A 13,019-nucleotide genomic window follows, 5' to 3' on the forward strand; every position below is an offset into this window, starting at 1 on the left:
GTCAGATGTCAACAATGAATGGTAAGACAGTTGATCCTTCTTTAGAGGATTGCTACCAAGACTGAGGCAAACACCAGCTGAACCAAAGTTTAAAAACTGTTAGGCTAACACCAAGACAGGAGATGCTCATAGATAGTCTGCAGGTCAGTTTTCTAACTTCTAAACACACTTGCAAATGCAGAACAATCATTAACAAAAAACAATCATTAACAAAAAACAAAAACAAACAAAAAAAAAAAAACAAAAACAAACAGAAAAATACACATCTGTTTTTACACTGCCTTTTCACAACGCCTTTGACACTGTCTCCCACAGTATTCTCCTGCAGAAGCTGACAGCCTGTGGCTTGGACAAGTACGCTCTTGGCTGGATAAGGAACTGGCTGGAAGGCTGAGCCCAGAGAGTGGCAGTGAATGGAACTAAATCCAGCTGGTGACTGGTCATGAGTGGTGTTCCCCAGGGGTTGCTGGGGCCTGTCCTCTTCAATATCTTTATTAATGACCTGGATGAAGGCGTTGAGTGCACCTTCCATAAGTTTGCAGATGACACCAAGTTGGCTGGAAGTGTCGGTCTGCCTGGGGGTAGCGAGGCCCTGCAGAGGGATCTGGACAGGCTGGATTGCGGGGCTGAAGCCAATGGGGTGAGGTTCAATAAGACCAAATGCCGAGTCCTGCACTTCGACCACAACAACCCCAAGTAACTCTACAGGCTTGGGGCACAGTGTCTGGAAGACTGAATAGAGGAAATGGACCTGGAAGTATAGATTGATGCTCAGCTGAACATGAGCCAGCAGTGTGCCAGGGTGGCCAAGAACGCCAATGGCTTCCTGGCTTGCATCAGAAACAGCATTGCCAGCAGGAAAGGAAAGTGATTGTCCCGCTGTACTCAGCTCTGGTGCGGCTGCACCTCCAGTACTGTGCCTAGTTTTGGGCCCCTCACTGCAAGAAAGACATTGAGGCCCTGGAGCGGGCTCAAAGAAGGGCAACAAAGCTGGTGAGGGGTCTGGAGCACAGGCATTGTGAGGAGAGGCTGAAGGAGCTGCGATTGTTCAGTCTGGAGAAGAGGAGGCTCAGGGGAGACCTTACTGCTCTCTATAACTACATGAAGGAAGGTTGAACTGAGCTGGGGGTTGGCCTCTTCTCTGGTATATCTAGTGACAGGACTACAGGGTATGGCTTCAAGCTAAGCCAGGGGAGATTTAGGCTGGACATTAGGAAATATGTCTTCTTGGTATGTCTTCTCTGGTCAGGTACTGCAATGGGCTGCACAAGGAGGTGGTGGAGTCACTGACCCTAGAGGTGTTCAAGGAACGTTTGGACGTTGTGTTGAGGGACATGGTTTAGTGAGTACTATTAGTGATCAGTGGATGGTTGGACTGGATGGTCTTGTAGGTCTTTTCCAACCTTGGTGATTCTGTGATTCTGTGATTCTGTGATACTGTGATTCTCTTTCCTTCCCTTTGCTCTTTAAATGTAGTTAGAGAAGCTTCCAAGATCAGTTTCAATAGTTGTTAGGATGTATAATAGGAGTACATAAAAGAACTCTAGATTGCACACTGAAGTTTTCTGTTTTGTCTGTTTCTCCAGTAGCTAAATACAAATAAAAAAAAAAAAAGAAGAAGATAATCAAAAGGGAAAACCAGTGCTGAGATATATTTTAGAAGTGAACTGTTTCACTTGACTTATACTGGAAGATTTTATGAAAGCCCCTTAGGGAAGGGAATTTTTTAATCTTAGTTTTAACTTTTCCTGTGGTGTTTTGGGGGATTTCTCTTTGACAAAGAAGCTCTGGTTTCATTTGGGGTGTTTGAAAACCTGAAGAAGAACCAAGCAAAAGCATTGGAGAGGAGGTTTTTATGTAGGTTTTGATAATATTTTTTGGTCTTCTGAGGAGATACAGAGAGTGTCTGTGATTGAAGAGTAGAATAAAAGGAAAAGAATTCTTGGAGAGCAAAGGAGAGATTCTCTTTGCTCTTCAATATCTAATCTATTTAACCAGAATTAATTTTATCAGAAAAATTAGGTGAAAAATTCTGCATTGCAAAGATTCATTTGTTTGTCTTGTTTTATAGGAAATATTGGGCACAATCTAATTTTTGTTTGACTTGTTATTTTCATAAGGATCTTGAAAATCAGAGATGAAATCAGTGGTTTAAGGAAACTGTAGCAATGTCACTTCATTTGTTTTCCAGTCTGTCATACCTCTGCAAACTTTCTGGCCTAATTCAGAAATAGCTATGCAAGTCACTTCCCCACAGTTTTGTTTTTAAATAGGATGTCAGTGATTCCCCATTGCTTTTAGATTTGAGGGATTTTAGTCAAAACTTTTTAAGCTATTTCAGTTATTAGGGAGAATTCCTCAGCTTCACTTATTTGACTTTTGTGAGTTTTTTATCATTCCCTGCTTGCTGCTTTAAAACTTTACAAAGAAGATAAGGAAAAATTGTTTGAATGTCTGGAAACACAAAGACAATCCCAGTTCTCTCAATTCTTCCACTTGAAGAGAAAATCAAAGGAATTCCATCTTTTTCTGTAACTTGTTCTATCTGCCAGCCTTTCTTGGAAGTTATATCTGCTGTTCTTTGCTGGGCTCAAAATTGGCTGATAAAATGGTGAATTTTATCATGTAAGCAGAACCCATTGTGTTATGTATCTATGGTAATATTGCACTTATCAGAGGAGGGAAAATTAATGGATTGCACAGTCAAATATCTCATGTTCTGACACTATTTTCATTTTTATCAAACTTTGAAGGAGAAAGAATGGGTTTGGGAAAGATCCTGGTAATGTATGTCACTTTTGATTACTGGAGGGCCAAACTGAGTCTGTTAACATTCCAGTGAATGGAACTCCTTCTTGATGTCACCCATGTAATCTGTAAGAAAATGTTAGAGCACGAAGTGAACCCAGAACAGCAGGGTATAACATCTACAAATGGCAGTATATCATTCCCATAGGCTTCATTTAATAGTTCATAATTTCGTAGTTTTATCTCAGATGCTGTTTTCAACTTGGTTCAGAAAACCCCGTAGACTGGCACCATCATGAATGAATTTTTTTTGATAACTGTTAAAAAATACTGTATTGGTGGTGCTGTGATTGAAACCCTATTCAGCTACATGGTCCATGGCCTGTGAACTCCTAACTACTTTCCATCTTTTTCTGATGTGCCAGAAGAGGAAGAGGATAGATATGAAAAATATATTACATCGTACTGAAGAAAGCAGTCATTGGAAAGCTGTTTGACAGCTGGATGGGAACAATCCTTGTTAATGGGCATTAACATTTGTGGAAAGCAAAAAACAACAACAACAAAACTATTGTGCATCACATAAAATCTACATATATTACGGTAAAGTGAAAAAAAAAATATATGAGAAAATAGATACATTTTTCTATAGTTGACTTCTGGAGTTAGATTTTACAAAATATTTTATCAATGTGTATGTCAAATTAGACCTACAGTAGTTCATTACAGTGTGTAATAACATGCTTTGAAATCTTTCAGTCTTTTCTTGGGACATGGCACAGGGCTAAACCAGAAACAATGGCTCACAAGACTACGAAGTGGAATTATATAGATAAATAAAAGTAATTGTGAGACCATAATTAAGCAAGAATATTAATAGAAGTATTTAAAAAAATCTGTCATACCTTCCAAGAATGACGTGCTGAACTTTTATCATTTTGCTTCAACGAGGTATTTGACACAGGAATGCTTAATGATAGCCAGTGTTGGTTTCTGGTTTATGTTTAACTTCTGAATGTGCTAACCAGGAATGTTGGAAATCATTTTGATTTTGAAATACAACTTAGCAGTTATGTGGGAGGGACTGCACAGAGTTGTAGTCACAAGTTTGAAATATTACAGGGAGTGGATTTTGCCATGGAACTTTCCTTTAGCATCCTCCTGGAATATTATTCATGTATGCCATCATAAGCAAACATAAAAGCTACAGATGATTCTCAGGCACTAGATACCTAACAGTAAACAAAAATACTATGTGTGATGGTTTAAAAATTATTTCATGACAGATTCAGTTTATCTATATTTCCTGCTGTACACTGGGGTTCTATTTCTAGGATTATCAGACTGGTTGTGCAGGTCATTGTTCAAATGCTGCTTTGGAGCCTTTGTGTCACTGCAAGACAGGACTTTAACCTCAACATGCTTTATTCTTCAATAAAAGCATATACTTTCACGTATCACAGGCTTCTCTAGCTGAGTAAGGCTACACTAAGAGCTACTGTTTAATCACACTTTTGTCTGTTTAATATGAAGCAACTGTCATATAATATTTCAAATAGTCTCTTTGAAAGTAGCAAATGCTACAGTTTTGTAATACTGACAGTATGTCCAAAATGCATAAAAGCTTTAATTTACTGAGATTCAACTGGAAATGTCGAAGAAAAAGAAAGCAGACTCAAGCATAACACCAACTTCAGGACTAGTTCAGTAATTTCTCATTCATTTACCAGAAAACACTAACAAAGCTCCTCTTCACAGGGGTGAACTGCTAAAAGATGTAACTTGGGAAGAAGTGGGAGGAATTTGAAAGATGGAAGACTTCTAGTGCTGCATTTTGTGTTCTGATTGATACAGGAATGTGATGTTAGACTCCTAGCACACTTCTTTCAGATGAAACATCCTTAATGAACCCTCCCTCTGCATTACTTACATCTGAGTTAAAGTTTCAGCTACCAGGACATCCTAAGTTTGTATCTACATTAGAGGAAGACTTCAGAGTCAAGCCATTATTTACCAGTGCAGTCTAATAATACTTTTTTCTATGATCAGATGACACATTATGAATACTAAATTCAAGGATTGGTTAAATCTCTCGGGGTTATATCCTTCTTCAGTAGCTGGATTCCCTAATGGGAAAATTATTAGAAGAGCATGGTCAAGGCTATTGGCCTCTAAATGTAGACATCACAGCTGTGTTTTAGTTTCTGGGTGTATGTTTGTACAAACACTGATCATTTGTGCATTTGGGCTTTTGTACAATGTAAGAAAGATTTCTGTATTTTATTTCTGCCAGATTGCCATACTCTTCCTTAGATGGTAGGAAGAAAGCTTAAAGTGAAGAATTTGTATTTTTCATGTATGTCTCTATCAGTTCATGTTGCATATAAACTGATAATGTGGCCATGATTTGGAGATCTAGTCCATTTTTATCAGTTTAATTTATTCTAACAGGTCTGCGTATCTTGTTGGTGACATAAGATAGTACTTCTAGAGGTATCAGTTCAAAACCCAAAAATGTTATAGTTGTTTATCTGCATTTTTAATTATAGTGTTTCTATGTTACTCTTCTGCTTTTAAAGTGGTTTAACTTTCCAGGAGGACACAGACACTCCTCTAAATTACAGTGACTTCTAATGACCCCCAGGTTGTCTGGGAAGTGAGGGATTGCTTCTCTACATTTGTTCACTTCCCAGCAATGCCCCCTCTAAGCTAAAGTCTTTATATTTGGTAGTGGTGGTGGCTGGTGATCTAGGATTTAGTTCATCAAGCCTAAACTAAAATAAGCACTTTGCTTCACAAAAGGGAATAGCATGCCCTCTGCAGAGGGTTAGGCACGTGCTCTGGTAGCAGAGTTGAGCTGAAACACTTTACCCGTAAAGTTGTCAAGCTCACTGGAGTGAACTAAAATTTTCAACTTTAGGTCAATAAAGTCAGTAAATTCAATGTTTTACAAATTTGCATGGAAAAAGCAACCAAGGAATAGTGCATTCACTTCCATAAAGCAATCGGACAGATTGTTCACCATATGCTTAACTGAAAATGTTGAAGGCAGCTGAAACCACAGTTAAGCTTTAGTGTTAAATGATAATGAACTTGTTAGCAGAGGCCAATGTAGGAGAAACATTTACAGTTCAGCTTGCGATACTCCAAGAAAGTTTTATAAAAAAAAAGAAGTGTTATACACATTCCAAATTCTTTCTTTTCTGGACTGTAAAGCCTTTGAGATTGTTCTTTTAGGCCTCCTTTAGATTGTTCTTTTAGACCTGAGCTGACTTTAATGGTCAATAGATTTTATATAAATCTTCAAAAACCTGAGGAAAAGAAGAAAACAGACTGCAAAAGGCTGGGTGTAGATATTTAAGATACAGCAATATGTTGTATATTTCAAAATGTACAGATGCTCTTATCCTATCAAATTTGAATCATTGTTTATGGCAAATATGGTATAAATAATAAAATGTAAAAAAAATGGTATAAATAATAAATAGAATTAATGAGCATGCACGTCCTGTATATCAATTCCAAGAAAAGTAATGTGCAAGCAAGCCTTTATCCCAGGATTTGTTTTATAATTGTGGGGATTGTTTCTTCTGTCACTGGGATAAATGTGTTGCTGAGGAAGTGCTCTCTTCTCAAGGCTGGTTAGCAACAGAGAATATTGTGCGCCTCAAATCCCCAACAGAGGTAACCCACTGTCACCGCCTAAACTCTCCGCTACACTTAGATTTCCTAGATACAACTCGGCAGATGTCCCTAGAATCTGTGCCAGAGGGAACTACTGTGACAAAATATAGTTCAGCAGGCTGATTCTGTCTTCATTCTAAAGATAGAAAGCAAATTTTGCTTCCAGGATGGTCTTTCCACTGGACAAACTGAGGTTCACAGAGACAGATGGTTTGCAGAGACTTTAAAGCTATTTCAAAACCAACAGTGCTATGTGCAAATATTAGTATTTATAAGAATCTGTGCTTTTTTTCCAAAGGTCAGAAATGTAAACGTTCATGTGAGAGAGGGAAGTGGTAAAAGGCACCAGACTGGAACTCCAAAGCAAGGTTCAGTTCCTGGCTATGCTGCAGTTTGTCACTGCAGGCAACTCTTAAAGGGATAACACTTCACTGCCCCAGAGGGCCAATTAATCAACTTGTAGGTTTGAGGTCTGTGTAAGAAGGGATGAGAGTGGAGAGTCTCCATCATGAAACTGTATTTGGGTTGCTCTCCATATTCCAGGCACCTATCAGAGAACCCATCTACATTTGCAAAGCATGCAGCAGGCTTTTCATGCAGCTCCCCACATTCTGGCACTGATCTTCACTTCTTGAAGCAATCTATGAGCTACACTCACTGAAGTTATAAAATCTTAATCTGGGACTCAGAAAATCAGTTACTCTACAGCCATGGATAGGGAAGAAAACAGACCTCATAATAAAAGAATGAGAGGCTGGATCTTTTTTCTGCAGAACATATGAATTCAATTTCAGAGAGAAATGAATCTCAGACTATAAGCACATGAGGAACCAGAACAAAGGGTCTCTTAAATGATAATCAGTCATACTATCAGCCTATGATTGTAGCAGTATGCTTTTGTTGTAAAACATTTGTCTGGCACATGCTTGCAAACCTATCAGAGGGTTATCCCACTTAAACAAAATATACATTGGCCTCAAAAGTGAGTTTTCAGTTCAAGATCCTTCTGATTTTTTTTCCTAACTTTGGTTCAGCTAATGTTTATGTTTTGACCATACCTTTAAATTAAATAATAATATGATGAAAGTTACAGCATGATGTTCAGGCAGAAACATACCATCCTTGCTGTAGCAGACACAAGCCCAGCCATCATGTGCCTTGGCACAGTGAAGGAGAGAGCAGGGTGGCTGTGACTCCTCAAACAAGGCAGACAAGGGGTCCATCCTGCCTGCCCACTGCTGTGTAAATTACGCCTGTTGGCTGTGTTTTGCAGAGCAAGTTCAGCTTGGAGGAAGCAAGGTTGGAGCCCTTGCTTTGTTCCAGCAGGTATTCTGCAGTCTCATTTGTCTGTGCTCTCCACAAGCAAACAATTGTAGATCTCCTGAGATCCTCACGTCTCCCTCTCCTGCACCTTAACACCCGCACACTTCTTAGGTTTTGCAAAACCACAGCTTTGGCTGACTGTGTTGCAGGGAGGTCTGAGCAAAATCTCTCCTACAAGCTCCAAGGAGTTGGAATTAGCTTTAGTTTCTGGTTAGCTCATTGCTGGTGGAAGAACAGAGCCTTACTGTAAGCAGAGAAGGTAGAGAAAAGGAACTGAAAGGTCATCACATACTGAGAGGCGCCAGGCAGCAGCAGAAATGGAGACGGCCCAATGGGCCCTTCAGCTCACGGAGCCAAGCATTGGATGTGTTCTGCACACGTGCAAGTGGAATTGCTTGGAAAAACAGAAAGCATTCCAGATGCTCTGTAATCTTTCAGTATGATTATGGGTATGCAAGTCAAAAAGGGATTCATGAAAAGAAATGTCCAGAGCGTGACTTAGAATAAATAAACAGATTTTTAAAAATTAAATTTAAGCAGAAAGTAGTCAAGCATAAATAATAGGACAACTCTCAGTACTAGGACATCATATGAATCCCACTGGCCTTCTTCCATCTATGCATTAAATTTGCATACTGACTGGAATTTTGAAAAGAAAAAATCGGGAGGTTACAAGTTCAAAAATAGCAGAACTATTATATCTTTTTTTGCTTCCATCCTTTGTAGAGGAAATACAAAGTGAACTGCTCTCAGCTGTGAGTCAGTCTTCAAAGTCAAAGGATAAAGAATATATATGTATTTGTTAGGTAAAGTAAGTGATTAGTAGAATTTCATTTAAATAGAATGATGTCTATGAGCATTAGTGGCTAAGAATTGAAGGGAACCTTTGAAGATACACTTTATTCGATTTTAATTTTGATACGAAGTTCATTAACTTATAGTGAACCCTATATAAAACAACAAAGCCAGACAATTTAAGGTCAATCATCAAAAAGGATGCACATGTCAGGTAAGATGAGATGGTGATCCAATGATTTTGAAGACTGTTTTAAAGAATTTATTGAAAGCTATTTTAAAGAGTTCTCTGTTAGAGGGATAACATCTCAAGGCACTCAGATTGTACCGAAGCAAAGGCATTCAACCTTAACTAACCTGTTGAAATTCTTTGAAGATATTACTGCAGTGATAGATAAAGAGAATTCTAATTTAATTAGGTTTTTAGAAGATAGTCAGGGTTGCTCCACATCAAAGATGACTGAATAAAAGGGACAGAACAAAGGATTAGGGCTAGAGTCGTGTAGGATAAAAATTGTCTCCTGAAGTAAAGAACAAAAGAGTGGTGCATGGCTATTAGTGAAGATGAAAAGAGGTCACTACTTATGGCAGGTTTAGCTGAGGTACATGCTTTAAACATCCAAAAAATATTGAGATATGAATAATTTGAATAGGTCTTCTAAAAATCAAGGGCCATCGTTTTCAATGAAATATATCCAATTTGTCCCTATTGCTGATTTCTCTGACTCAGGAAATGTGATGAAATTTTCCTGGTTGATCAAAAATAGATACATGGGGAAAAATATGGATTTCTTTTTACAATACTTCCTTATTCTGACAATGCTTAAATGGGAAAATGAAGACTGATAGAACATCTGGTCAAAAAGTATAGCTACCAGCAACGGTGGCTTTTTAAAACACTGACTAGAGCAGCTTTCAGGCTAATCTAATTTAGCACAAAAGCATTATAAGTGAGTGAAGTTATAATTCACAGACAGCTAGCAGAATGAAACTGTGTCCTCACTGGACACACTGCTCTTCAAAACAACAGGCAAATAGATTAGAGCATCCAGCAGGTTCGAGACCTAGAAGAACCTAGGAAATGTTTCCACCAGAACTCCTTCATTACAAGGTTTTATGTAGTGTTGATGGAAAAAGTGCAGGGAATTAAAAACTAGCTCAGAGTAAGTTAGAGGAATGGAGTGAAAAAAAAGGGATGTTATTTTCAGATAAACAAGAGGAAAAAGAAAAGACTGGGAATACTGAGTTGGACAGGCTCTTCCTGTCCTTGTGCTAAAGATTTCTTATGTCACCTTCTCTGTTTTTCTAATCTTATACTCCAGTTGAACAAGCATACTTTGCTTCTGCATTTTTATTTCCCTAATTATGATAACTGGCAGCGTTCTAGGTTTTTTCTTAAAAGCAAGTCAGTAGCATCTAACCCAAAAAGCAATTACACACAATTCATCACTCAAAGCAAATAGCAAGCCAAAACTAGAAGTCATTAATGTGAAGGATAGAGTCTCCCATCCTGTGCTTTTGGTACTCTGTGAAGTACAATTCTTTAAAGGAAATTCTTAAGGAATTAATTGCAATTTAAACTGGCATATACATATCAAATAACACATCTTCCAATAGAAACATTTCATTAATTGCAAGTAAGAAATCTGTTTCATCCTCCCTGCATACAAAGATGGCAAATGAATGGACTTCTCCAACTGACAGGTAGGCACTTTGTGATGGGGTGTGCCGAAGAAAATCTCCCCTTGCTGGTGCAATTACTGCAAAACAAAAAAAAAAAAAAAAAAAAAAAAAAAATCAAAACTACAAAAAAAACCATGTTCTATGATCTTCTTTAGCCTGTTTTAATTGATTTTTTAGCACATAAGTAAGGTTGCAATTCAGATAAGGACATGGTTCACAGACATAACTAGAGTAGAAGTTAGACCGTATTTGAGGACAAGTTGTCAGATATTCAGTATCAAGAGTTACTGTCAACAGAAAGGAAACTCTACATGTATTACACGGCAGACTATAATCAGATGGTTGCCCTCCTGGCCAGTGCAAACACAAATACCCATTTTCCTAAGCTTATGAAGGAAAAGCTGACGTCCATAGACACCCATTACTAGAGTGCAGACTGCAGCACAGGAAATGCAGTAATGTTCAAGCTTTTTCCTGTGTTTAGGTCCAGATGTCCAGTGCCCTGCAGTGTTTGCTACATACTCACTACCAATTGTAAACACTTTTTTTTCTGGGGTCACCAAACCGACCTTTTCCAAATTTCCTGAAGAGAATTACCCTGAACCAAATGCATCGTGGAGGAAAAATTAAGAATAAAAACACCACAGCAAATCTGCAACCTCATCTGTGAGCCTGGAAGCATTACTGGAGGAGTGCCGAGAGTCTAGGAGGGTGGTCCAGGAGCAGAGCTGTAGCAGAAGTTCAGGGAATTGAAGACCTATTCAAACGAGCCTCCTCCCTAGCAGCCTAGAAGCAGTGAGTCACAGTTCCAGTGCCTGTCCCAGCCCAGATGCTACAAGTTGGAGAAGTTGCTTTGATCAGCCATTTGTACTAACCTTGTTTTCAGTGGCATAAATGAGGAGTAAATCCATTTTGATCAGACAAATTTAGCCGAGGACAAAACTGCAGTGACAACAACATGAGAGTACAAAGATTGTAGTCCAGCAGTTATTACAATCCCACACAGACAGTGTTTGCCACAATCAGGAGTTCATTATTTGACATTTAACATCTTAGAAGAGGGACAGTAAAGCTATTTCATGTACTGTTAGATCAAGGTCACACTTGCTGAGTGTTTATCCTCTAGAGCATGAGTTCCCAACCTGCTGATTTGCCTGGGCCATATTGAATGAAGAGAAATGGACTTGGGGCCACATGTATGTGTGTTGCTCCAAAAGTAATGCCTCCTATTTATTTCCATGGAAACTGAAAGATACAACCAGCACCAGCATGGTAAAATTGTTTGATAGAACAAATTCTCAGCTACAAAACATCATTTTTCAACATAGTCACCACTGTTAGCTATGAATTTTCTTCAGAGATGAACAAGATCCTGCATGACATGCTCATAAAAATCTACACCAGCAGAGTTGGCCCACTGTCTCTGTTGCCACTGCATCATCCACCACTTCACTGTGCTCATATTCTCTGATTAGTGTCCATAAATTTTTCACTTGAGCAAGCATCAATGAATGTCAGTGGTGTAATTTTTTTCACATGGAGGAATTCAGTGACACACCTCTGCCTGATATGCACTTCCATGTCAGACACCATTCTGTTAGATGCCCCTCTGCTGCCATCTGTCACACAGCAATAAAATGTCATGGAATGTTGGCAGGAAGGCTCATCCCCTGCTGCTATCAATCAACCACCAACATCCACCTCTGGCATTGTGAGCCAACAATATGAAAGGCATTACTTTCAGACCAGCCCTCATAAAAAAAATATATAATAATTATATTATACATAGTTACACATAATATAATATAATATAATATAATATAATATAATATAATATCATGTCACTTTATATCACCTTCTCTGTTTTTCTAATCTTCTATCCAGTTGAACAAGCGTACTTTGCCTCCCTAATTCATCACTCAAAGAAAATAGCAAGCCAAAATATATATTATAATATATATAAAGTATAAGCAACAAGACCTCATGATTTTTAATATTTTTTATTAAAATATAAAAAGGAGAGCAATAAAACTATAAAAAGAGTGGGATGCTTGACTTTGCTTTTTTGAAACTAATGCATCACTCTGATTCAGTGGCAGTGGTTGTAAGATGTAGTGAGTTCACAAGGTTTCCATCAGAGATTTTTGATGAAGTTTTATTTTTTCTGTGCTTCATCCTTGAAAACAGTTGTTCATAAACGTGTGTACTGCCATAAATGGTGAAATGTTGATTGTGAAATGAGGGATATTTCTCTCTGCTGAAAGGGCTGATAAAAGTCCATTAAGGAGACATGATTAATTTTTTGAGTTGAATATCTGATTCAGCTTTATACTTTTCATTTGGCAATTAGCAGGTCATATAGTTATGTTGACTGAAAACAGATTTGCAAATATGCCAAATAACTGATGACTTTTGGCAATTCTGGAACCTGTTCACATGACAGAGTTTAGCCAATGTATGAAAATCAAAAAGCTTATTGGCCAGTACCTAAGCTGGCACTGCTCTGCGTCTCATGCCCTGGTTTCAGCCCAAATAGGGTTAACAGCTCACTGATGTTCAATTGGTGCTGAGGGATAGGTGCTCATTCACACCTGGGAAGAGGCCTGTCCACTTGATTAGGGGCAGGGGACAGCTGCTTTGTGAGCTGTGCTGGGCCACTTGCAGTCCATGGGCTGCGGATTGGTCATGCCCACACTAGAGTATTCTAATAGACCAGATTAGGTGAATCAGCTGGTAAAACTAACAGAAAAAAAAAAAAAAAAAAAAAAAAAAAAAAAAAAAAAAAA

Source organism: Centrocercus urophasianus, unplaced genomic scaffold (assembly GCF_019232065.1).
Source record: "Centrocercus urophasianus isolate 14NV4802_14NV808 unplaced genomic scaffold, USGS_Curo_1.0 seq_11, whole genome shotgun sequence".
Taxonomy (NCBI): Eukaryota; Metazoa; Chordata; class Aves; order Galliformes; family Phasianidae; genus Centrocercus; species Centrocercus urophasianus.